We start from the raw sequence: 12,028 nt of genomic DNA, 5'->3' as shown, positions 1-12,028 counted from the left end.
TCTTTTCTTTTTGCAGGTCATGGCTCAAGTTAAGACTGTAGCTCGCCGGCAGTATCATTGCCGAGTGAGATAGCGAGTAGAGGAGCCTGAGGAACATGAGGAGCCAACTCCAGCTCATTCCAAGTGCTCCGCCCCTTCTGCATCCGCCTCTTCATCTTCTCCATTGGCGGATAAAACTAAGCATATTCTACCTCCTTCACCACCACCAGCATAGCCCGGCCAAGTCCTAGACAGACTTATCAGGAGATATTCACGCCTTATAGTGGCGCATGATTCTGTCTTCGACACTGCCTTCTTTTCCTGGTTAGTCCTGACCAGGGCGGCATTTAATAAGATATAGCTACGCGACATTTCAGCTATTTTTGCCTCAGTCACCTACCCGGTTTACCCGAGGCTCATTCGGTTGTTCTACCAGAACTTTTGGCCGGCCCCGAGTAACTTATCTAAGTTGTGGACTACTATAGATGGCCATCTCATCCGCATTACAATGGAGACATTGGCCATAGTTTCTCGATGCCTATACGTCTGCCCTTCCGATCTTCAGTATCCTATTCTGAGGAAGCCTTCTGACGCAGACATGGCAGTGGCCCTGGCCATTACAGTGATGACGAGACATTCGCCACTAGGACTTATTTGCTCGATGATCTATGGTTCTTTGATTTGGTACTATACCGAAATGCATTTATGGCAGGCCATAAGATCCAGCGGTGTTCAGATTTTTTGGCTGCCCTCTACCCTTCTACACGGGCCATTGGTTTTCTGTTCCTGCACTTTGCTGGAGTGTCATGACGAGACTCTATTCTAGCTACATCAGCAAGGCCAAGCTCGGGCATGCCACTTTCCTTCTATTTGCCCACCTGATCACTCAGATCCTCACAGATCAGCACTACCCTTTCCATCCGACGGAGCATACAGAGTCAGGCGCTTGCCGCTATGGCAAGAAGGATTGGGACAAGAACTACAATGCTCTTATTCAGAGCTTAGAGGATAAGGCAGCCTTGGCTGCTGGGGAGGCAGAGTTAGTAGAGGCAGCAGCAACAGAGCATGATCCAGCAGACCCATAGGTGGCTGCAGACGAGCATATAGAGATCGACTTAGAGCAGGAGCCCCCAACGGAGTCACCACATCACTCTCCGGCAAGGTTACCAGTACATTCTCAGGAGCAGAGTCAGGATGAGCATCAGTCTCCTGACCCAGTCATCCCTGACGCTTCAGTTTAGACACCCGGCCTAGGAGAGCGTATCCAGACCTTGGAGGACGCAATTGTCTCTCTTCGATCAGATGTGGCCTCCCTTAGCACTAACATGACTATTCTCCGTGCGGACATCTTGGCTGCGCTGTAGGACTTATTCAGAGATATCCGAGGATCCCGCCCTACCAGACCGACCTCATCTGCCTGACCTCCCTATCTCTTTATCATTTTCTATATATTTGTGTGATACTTTACTATATTTTGATACTGTTATATATATATTTTTTTGCGGCCAGTCTGTTGGCCCAGATACTATGTTGTACCTTACACTTCTTTTATTTTCTCTATTATATGCATGATATTTTTGAATGTCAGGTTCTTATATTGATATATTTATCTGTGATTGACTCTATTATAAGGTACATCCTAGTGACTTCAATGAGAGAATGCTGCCCAAAATTTTTTAGGACCATCCTTATTCCTCTCTCCTTAGTTCATTTATTATCCTACTTACACTTGCATGCCACTGTGCACTGTTATTATCCCCTTTGTTATCTTATCAGCTTTTATTCTAGTGCCATCTTTTCAGGACCACAGTCAATCCCAAGTTTGAGGGGGTTATACCACCCACTTCGGATATTTGTGTCCCAGCCATTCTTTGCCATAGTTGCACTGGTATACTCTTTCCCTTTTGTTCTATTTTCACATTGAGGACACTGTGCCATTTAAGTTTGGGGGTAATAGATGTTCTTTGCAGTGTTTGTTTTCAATTTAAAATTTTGAGCATGACTTGTGTATTTGAGGGATTTTATATGATTGGTCCATGGCTAGCTATGATTTTGATCTTTTGTGGACTATATTGCTTAAAATTTAAAATTTACTTGACTTGAGAGTCCAATACTCCTTGTATGCCTTGTGGATGCCATTTAGGAGTAAATTTTTTGAAAGATTGATGTCTTACTTGCATTTGTGGTCCACATCATCCTGATTTTGTGATTGTTTTGAGATTCACTCTAGGATTATACACTAGCACAGGCGCACACTAGCACTCATTTGTGGGGTACATGCTTTGTTGATTATTGAATTGGTTATATCCCAATTGAACTAGTAGTGCATTGTAAGCTTTCATTTTGACAAAAGTGGATAACAATCCATTTTCATTGAGTAGTCGAGATTCTAGCCTCATCAAGCAATGAATTTCTCGCGCCGAAAGGTAGAGGGCCCAAACTCTAGGTTAATAATTGAATGTTAAAAAAAAAAAAAAAAAAGTTGTTGCAAAAGCAAATAAAAAAAGTGACGACTTTTCCCAAAAGGTGAGAAGTGGAAAATGATTAGATGGAGGTTATTTTGATTTGTAGCCTAGTTGATTTGAGCTTGGAAGTCCTTAGGGGTGTTTAAACACCTAGTGTCCTAAAGGCGTCTGATTTGGGAATCATTGACCTAACACTCGACCTCATAGATCGCTAGAAAGCTTAATGGATCAACATATTGCACCATGCTTCCATCTTTGATCCTTAGCGTTAGTTTTTTTTTGAAAAAATAAAAAAATAATAATAAAAAAAATAAAAAAAAAATTTGAGTGAAAAAAACAAGCACACCTAGAACAATAAAACTTTAATAAAAGGTCCACTTTTTGTTTTGATGATCGGAACTAGATTTGTGTACTAGTTTGAGGGTAAGGATGTTTTCATTTATTTAGTTGGCTTAGATAGTAACATATTTGATGTCAATCCACTTAAAAAGGATTCTAGTGTTGTTTTGATTTGCATGATCATTTTCTTGATGTGTGGAGGACCATATTTGCTTATTTGATGTTGAAATTTTTGGAGATGCTTAAAAAGCGTTGAAAAATTGCATACTTGAGGCAGTTTTCTCCCAATGCTTGTTTGCAATATTGGTGTCTCTTTTGAGAGAATGAGCTTAATGTTTGTGGGTATTATTTCTGGAAACCCTCACGAGACTTCACTCATCTACTAGGGGTAACCTAGGGGTTTAAAAGGCTTGTTGCATGTGCTAAATGCAATCGTGTTCCCTACGAAAGTTGCGTTATCCATTTATTGCTTTTTAGATTCATACTTGTATAGTTGTTCATTTCATTCCTTTACTTTGTAGTTCATTGCTAGGGACTAGCAATATTTAAGTTTGGGGGTGTAATGAGCGCTGAAAAGCATGTATTTAAACCCCTTAAGCTCGAGTATTCTAGGACCTTTATCTATCTTATTTTCCCGTTTTAGACTAATTTCATGTTATTGCCCTTTTCAGGCACTTATCCCCAAAATAAGTCAATTCAGCCAAATTAGAGTATAAAAGAAGCAATCTCAAGCTGAATGGAAGAACGGAGCAAAGTGGAAGCAAAATGGTGGAAAACAGTAAGTTTTGATCAATCAGACCAACCCAGATCGATCTCACAGTGATCGATCCAACATTGCCAAGATGGATCAAACCCCTTGTCCTTATCCTCAAGAATATATTTCCATCTTCAATCGATCTAACTTTGCTTTCAATCGATCCAACTTCTTTGATCTTATTTCCACCTACCACTTTTGTCTTTTTCCCAAAATATCCCAAAAATATCTCAGACTTGTCCTATTCTAAAAAGGCGCCGCCAAGGTTTGATTGATTCGGCCACACTTTGATCGATCTGAACATTCTTCAATCGATCTCATCAGAATTTGATAGATTGAATCTCCTCAAATTCGAAATAAAACAGAGTCCAGCTCATTAAAAAATGGCTCGTGGTGCAATCATTGAAGGGGCCCTAGTGCACGAGACTTGACCATTGGGTGTGACATTGGAGCTACCTATATAAGGATTTTGAACCATTTTTACGCAATATATATCTATCATCCTATAACAATAAAATAGAGGAGAGAGCTTAAAGATTAGAGAGATACACACACTGTGATACCCCTCGGATCTGAGACATGGGTTGATCAGGCCTAGGCCGAAACCCGAGGGAATATCAAACAATTAATATTTAAATCGAATACAGAATACAAATTGAAATAATAAGAAATAAATAATAAATGGCTGGAAGAATTCTAATGAAAATCCTTAAAATAATAATATAAAATCCAACTCCAAAACCTCCAATTCATTAACAACTCGGGAATTCATCTAGTGGACCCCTAATAACAGAAATAAGATCCAAAGCTAATAAGTAAGCAGTCCTACGTAATCGATGAAATAGAAGTCTGTATCTGCTCTACACGACCAAGCTCTAACCCTGGAACTGATGAGCACCTGAAAAATAAAAGAGTAGGTCAGGCCCACATGCAAGTCCTGATCTACTACGATCCAAACAGGAATCCAATATGCAGATACATCTTAGATAGACTCAACAATATCTAGAGTAGTCCATATATTTATATATTACACACTACCAGAACGCTCACTAGTCCAATAGGTCTGTCTCAGCCTAAGTAAAGATATCATGCAAATCGCACATTACGTGGTCATGTATACCTAGACCTACCAGGGAATAACACCTTTGTCCAGCTATCCATCCTAGGCGATATACGCACCTTAACCATGGTCAGGAGACTCAAGCTCATACCATAGCATCATAACATAAATATATAAAGTCCGTTCCAAGTGTGTCATTCAAAAGGTTTATTGACCTGACACCTAGTTATAAGTAGGACTTAACTTTTGTAGTTAATCCATCTTATTTCAATATAGGTAGGATTTAGTGTTTGAACTAATCCATCCCCAATATAAATAGGTCTCAGTGTTTTGAACTGAGCCGTCCCTATTATGCCACCGTCCCATACCGGTGCATAGACATCCATATAAGTAGGACTTAACTTTTTTATAGTTAATCCAACTCATTCCAAAATAGGTAGGATTTAATGTTTTACTAATCCATCCCTAGTATGCCACCATCCCATACCGGTGCATACAGTCCTCCAATCCACATAGTTGATAAAAATAACTTTAATTAATTTATCAACAGTTCTCCGAAATATGTATCAGTATAGTTTAATACATATACAATGTCATTAGGTATTCACTACAGAACCTAAAAATCAAGCTCCAATTATTTAAACTACTAAAATAAATCATAGCGTTCTAATCCTCCACAACAGTCGATACATCGATACAATTATACCAATTTAAGTATCAATTAAATCCAAACACAGTATAGTTAAATAAAATTAATTCACCATACTTATAACACTGTAAAAATATATGATTATATATAATTAGAATATATATAACAAACCTTGCCAAGTTCCAGTAAATAAAACTATCAAGACAGTGTGCAAGCTACCAATTTTCTTTTAGGTTTTTCTTGCTCTATTCTTCAATCCAATTATGAATTTATATTTTTCCATCACAATACCAGTCTAATACAGTCCTAAGCACCACTTAACACAGTTTAAATGAAGTGCAAACACCCTGTGTAGCCCAAACAAGCCCCTAAAATCAATTCTATAACGTATAAGGAGAGAGCGGGCTCTTTAAAAATTTAGAGCCTGCTCAAAACCACTTAGAGCCGGCTAGTGCCTGCTTTAAATCACTTAGAGCCGGCTCCAACTCTTTGGGAGCCGGCTATAAGGGTTTTGGGAGCCTACTCTCCCTCCCTTAGCAGCCGTTTTCCGTTTTCCCTTTGTCTTCTTCGACTCCGGTGAGTTTCCAGCCCTCTGTACTGTATTAAATTCTTGTTCTAGTATTCAATTCTTGTTCTAGCATCCATATGCCTCATTAATCTCAAAGAGCAAAGCTTAAACGCATAAACAGAAAAAGAATCAACTAACAAAGACTTACAGAATTTTGTATATCAGTTTCATTCAACGAGATTAATTATCAGTCAAGCATACGTAAAAGATTGTTTAAGTATTCATTAAACTCCTGGAGTCCATCTAAGCATGCACAGATACAGATTCATGGGAAAGAATAGAATAGAAACTTGCCTTTGAGTTTCAGTTTGAAACTCTAAATTGTCGTCTCTGAATTTTCCGACGAGATTCCCGACTGTTGTTCCACCTTCGTTACTCTTGGTTTCACCCACAAACAACCTCTCCTTCCTCCTTCTTGGTCCAACCTTTGTCTAGACCAAAAACCTAGCCCTCCTCTCTTTATCTTCCTCTGCTTCTCTCAATACCTCTCTGTATCTCTGTTCTACAGACTAACTCACGTTTTGTTTTTAAACCCTAATCCACCGTGACATACATATTTATAGGCTTAGTGATTAATCCCTAATCCATGTATAACTCGGCCCATAGAACAACCTAGGTTATATTCCAACGTCGGCTGAACTAAAAACCTAATATAACTCTATATGCCACCTTTCATACAGTCACGTTGAAAACCTAATCAACTACAATTAAAATAATTCACTTTAAACAACTAAATTAAAACCATTAAACCATTAAATTTAAGTAAATTAAGTCAATAAAACAACTAGAGCAAACCAATTAAACAATTAAATTCAATTCCAGCAATTAAATCAATTAATTTAAAACAAGTAACAAATCCATTAAATCAATTAAATTAAAATAAGTAATAAATCCATTAAATCAATTAAAATTAACCAAGGAAATAATCAAATGCAATTTAAATAATAAATTAAATGCCAGGACTATCCTTTTGAAATTAGGGGTAGTACATTCTTCCCCCCTAACAAAAGGAATTCCGTCCTCGAAATTCGCTCTTACCTTCTTCCAAAATTTCAGGAAATTGCGAGCGAATGACGTCCTCTCGTTCCCAAGTGGACTCTGCCTCATTGTGATGACTCCACTGAACACGAACTAATGGAATAACCTTGTTATGAAGGATTTGATCCTGCCGGTCGACAATACGACATGGTGGCTCCAAATATGTTGCATCTGGCTGCAACTCAATCTCCCCAACGTCGATATGCTGATATCGATCCTCATCTCGCAGAAATTTTCGCAACAGGGAGACATGGAATACGTTGTGTACGCGATCCAAATTATCCGGAAATGCCAACCGATAAGCGACAGCGCCAACTCGATCCATAATCATAAATGGACCGACAAATCACGAAGACAACTTCCCTTTCTTCCCAAAGCGCATGACTCCTTTCATAAGAAACACTTTGAGTAGAACCTGATCCCCAACCTGAAACTCCAAAGCACGAGTGCGATGATCAGCATAGCTCTTTTGCCTACTCTGGGCATTACGCGTGCGATCCATAATAAGAGCTATCTTCTCAGAAGTATCCTTGATGAACACAGGACCCAAGAATCGGCTCTCGCCAACCTCCATCTAACAAACAGGCGATCGACACGGTCGGTCATATAATGCCTCAAATGGTGCCATCCCAATAGTCTTCTGAAAACTATTGTTATAAGTAAACTCCACAAGCGGTAAGTAATCCTCCCAGTGGCCCTTGAAATCAAGAACACACGACCGAAGCATATCCTCCATAATCTGATTAACCCTCTCAGTCTGTCCATCAGTCTGAGGATGATAAGCAGTACTAAGGTGCAACTCCGTACCCAAAACCTGTTGGAAACTCTTCCAGAATCCAGACACAAAACTCGAATCCCTGTCCGATATAATAGACAATGGAATGCTATGTAACTTCACAATCTCAGTAATATAAAGTCGCGCCAACTGTTCCGAAGTGTAGTCAGTGCGAATAGGCAATAAATGAGCTGATTTCGTCAATCTGTCCACGATAACCCAAATGGAATTGTGATCCTTGAAGGAATTTGGCAACCCTTCCACAAAATCCATAGAAATGCTCTCCCATTTCCACTCCGGTATCGGTAGTGGTTGTAAAGCTCCTGGTGGCCTCTGATGATCAATCTTGACCATCTGACAAGTACTACATCGGGAGACAAAAAGAGCAATGTCCCTCTTCATACCTGCCCAGCAAAACTGCCGCTTCATATCCTGATACATCTTGTCGCCTCCTGGATGAATAGAAAACTCAGAGTGGTGAGTGTCAGTCATCACATCCTTCCTCAAATCATCAGCAGAAGGTACCATGAGCCATCCCTTGTACCTCAAACCTCTATCAGCCCCAACATAGTAGAATGGAACCTCTCCGAAAGCTATCTCTGCAACCTTGTCAATGCACTGCTGATCCGTGAGTTGTGCCTTCAAAACCTTGTAAATGATAGAAGGTGTAACTACCATACAAGTCATGAAAGCATCCGACAACTCATCTACTATCCTCAAAGCATTCCACTTCATAGCGAACAAAACAGAAAGACTACTAACAGGTCGGCAACTGAATGCATCTGCTACCACATTCGCTTTCCTTGGATGGTACTGTATAGAGAAGTGATAGTTTTTCACAAACTCCAACCATCTGCGCTGTCTCATATTCAACTTCCGCTGAGTGAATAAGTACTGCAAACTCTTGTGATCGCTAAATAACCTCAAGGACTCACCTAACAGATAATGCCTCCAAATGCGTAAGGCAAAGACCACAACTGCCAACTCCAAATCATGCATTGGATAATTAAGCTCATGAGGCTTAAGCTTCCGAGATCCATACGAAATCGGTCGCTCCTCCTACATCAGAACACATCCAAGACCTTGCAACGAAGCATTCGTGTAGACCAGATACTCTATCCCGCTCTGTGAGGTAGACAAAACTGGTGCAGAAGTCAACTTAGTCTTCAGTTCATCAAAAGCTTTCTGACAATGTTCATCCCACACGAACCGTACACCCTTCTTAGTCAGATGAGTGAGTGGTCCCGCTATCTTAAAGAATCCCTGGATGAACCTCCTGTAATATCCTGCCAAATCGAGAAAACTCTGAATCTCGGTAGGTGAAGTAGGCTGTCCCCATTCAACCACCGTTGAAACCTTGGCTGGATCCACCGCTGAAACCTTGGCTGGATCCACCGCTATTCCCCTTTCTGACACCACGTAACCCAGAAATTTCACTTCCCGCTACCAAAATTCACATTTCTCGAACTTGGCATACAACTGGTGCTCACAAAGCGTCTGTAAGACTATCCGAAGATGTCTAGCATGATCGTCCTCTGACCTCGAGTAAATCAAAATGTCATCTATAAAGACAATAAGAAATTGATCCAAGTAAGCCCTGAAGACTCTGTTCATTAAATCCATGAATACCGCTAGTGCTTTAGTCAACCAGAACGGTATCACCCGAAACTCATAAGATCTATATCTAGTGAGAAACGCTGTCCTCAGAACATCCTGCTCCCAAACCCGAAGTTAATGATATCCAGACTGCAGATCAATCTTAGATAAATAAGTAGCTCCCTTTAACTGATCAAACAAGTCATCTATCCTAGGCAAAGGATACTTGTTACGAATAGTAACCTTGTTCAACTCCCTGTAATCTATACACAAGCGGAGCGAACCATTCTTCGTCTTCACAAATAAAACCGGTGCTCCCCAGGGTAAAGTACTCCTGCGAATGAAACCCTGGCTGAGTAGTTACTGAATCTGGTCCCTCAGCTCACGCATCTCCACTGGTGCCATCCTATTCGGTGCCCTAGCAATAGGAGTAGTGCCTGGAGCTAAGTCTATCACAAAGTCAATCTCGCGACTAGTCGACAACCCTGGAATCTCCTTAAATACATTCGAAAAATCCTGTACAATTGGTATGCTATCCAATGATACAGTAATCCTCTCCTCCGTCTCCTACTCTATCCGAAACAAATAGGTGCTAGTGTCCCCGCTAGAATGTGGCATAGCAATGACGTACCTATCCTGACCAGGTATGGTAAACACAATAGACCCATCCAAAACAAATAACTTGAGCATAGCAGTGATAACCAATCCATCCTAAGTATTACGTCATGAGTGTACATGTCCAGAACAAAAAAATTGGCTAGAAGTCCGAGTCTACCAATATCTAGTGTCACAAGCCCATCACTTTCATAAGAAATGGCAGTATTGCCCAACGGGGTAAAAATATCCTGAGGTCTATTGCATATGTATGTCACCAACTAATCCATGAAAATCCCCTGTTTCCAAATACTTCGTAGAGCAAAACACATAAGGTAAAACGAAATACTCTGCAATCTTCCCATTTTTAGACTATTGTTCTATCCTGGGAATTATTCCTTCTAAACCAAACCTATCATATTGATGTACACAAGTTCTCTCACAAATTCCTTGGTAATCCTCATGTCTCAACATAATGTACCACAAGCAAATATCTGTTTGCCTGAGCAAAACCAATCACTCCACTGTGATAGACATTTATGAGCACAACATACACATTCTAATACAGCTTAATAAAACCATATGTGTTTAAATCACAAAAATGCCATCACAAAACACAATAAAATAGCCAAAACCGTTAGTTTACTTTATTAAGAACTTTTCCAAACCATCAACTGTCAAGCGAATAATCATAAATATTCTTTAACATAATCCTAGTGTACGTGATTAAACCCGTACTACACTTTTACTAGTACCTCCTCTACTATTAGTAATTAAAAATACTCTTAAAAGAGCATTCATCCTTGAACGCCGGTGCCCTCCATCTTGGATGCTCCGGTATCTCCTCCATCCTAATCTTCTTTGGGGTCTTCCTCTCCACTTAGTTCAACTTTGAGCACCACCGAAGTTGTGTTAGGTCCACAGTATGGTGGCCAATCCAGCACACAAGAAACTTTCCTTGACTTGTACTCTAAAGCGACGCCTATTGGAATCAACTCCCTGGTCTCCAATTCTGCCTTCTTAGTCGGCCTTTGTAGGGGAATCACTGGAGTAACCTTCCTTGGCTTTGGGCCCGTCTTTGCTTTCATCACGGACCCCATCCTTTTCCTAGTGCCAAACATTCTGAAATTACAGAATAAACTTGACATCAGTACCTTCTAAATGAACCGTAAAGGAATACTATGGATCCTAAACCTAAGCTCTAATAAAGAGAAAACGCTACGCGGAAGTCTTAATACAAAACATCCTAGAGACACTTGAACTTGGAGTGCTCTGATACCAACTGTGATACCCCTCGGATCCGTGACACGAGTTGATCATGCCCAAGCCCAAACCTGAGGGAATATCAAACAATTAATATTTAAATCGAACACAAAATACAAATTGAAATAATAAGAAATAAATAATAAATGGTTGGAAGAATTCTAATGAAAATCCTCAAAATAATAATAAAAAATCCAACTCCAAAACCACCAATTCATTAACAACTCGAGAATCCAACTAGTGGACCCCTAATAAAAATCCTAACTGTAAAATAAAATAACTGAAATAAGATCCAAAGCTAATAAGTAAGCAGTCCTACGTAATCAGTGGAATAGAAGTCTGTATCTGCTCTGCACGACCAAGCTCTAACCCTGCAACTGATGAGCACCTGAAAAATAAAAGAGTGGGTCAGGCCCACATGCAAGTCCTGATCTACTACGAGCCAAACAGGAATCCGATATGCAGATTTATCTTAGATAGACTCAACAATATCTAGAGTAGTCCATATATGTATATATTACACGCTATAGAACGCTCACTAGTCCAATAGGTCTGTCTCAGCCTGAGTAGAGATATCATGTAAATCGCACATTACGTGGTCATTTATACCTAGACCTACCAGGGAACAACACATCTGTCCAGCTATCCATCCTAGGCAATATACGCACCCTAACCATGGTCAGGAGACTCAAGCTCATACCATGGCATCATAACATAAATATATAAAGTCCGTTTCAAGTGTGTTATTCAAAAGGTTTATTGACCTGACACCTAGTTATAAGTAGGACTTAACTTTTGTAGTTAATCCATCTTACTTCAATATAGGTAGGACTTAGTGTTTGAACTAATCCATCCCCAATATAAATAGGTCTCAGTGTTTTGAACTGAGCCGTCCCTATTATGCCATCGTCCCATACCAGTGCATAGACATCCATATAAGTAGGACTT

This window comes from Cornus florida, unplaced genomic scaffold (assembly GCF_030987335.1).
Source record: "Cornus florida cultivar Cherokee Brave unplaced genomic scaffold, ASM3098733v1 CherokeeBrave_3.0.0_Hap2_Chr08, whole genome shotgun sequence".
Taxonomy (NCBI): domain Eukaryota; kingdom Viridiplantae; phylum Streptophyta; class Magnoliopsida; order Cornales; family Cornaceae; genus Cornus; species Cornus florida.
The sequence above is the reverse complement of the archived record's forward strand: the minus strand, read 5'-3'. Positions refer to the sequence as shown.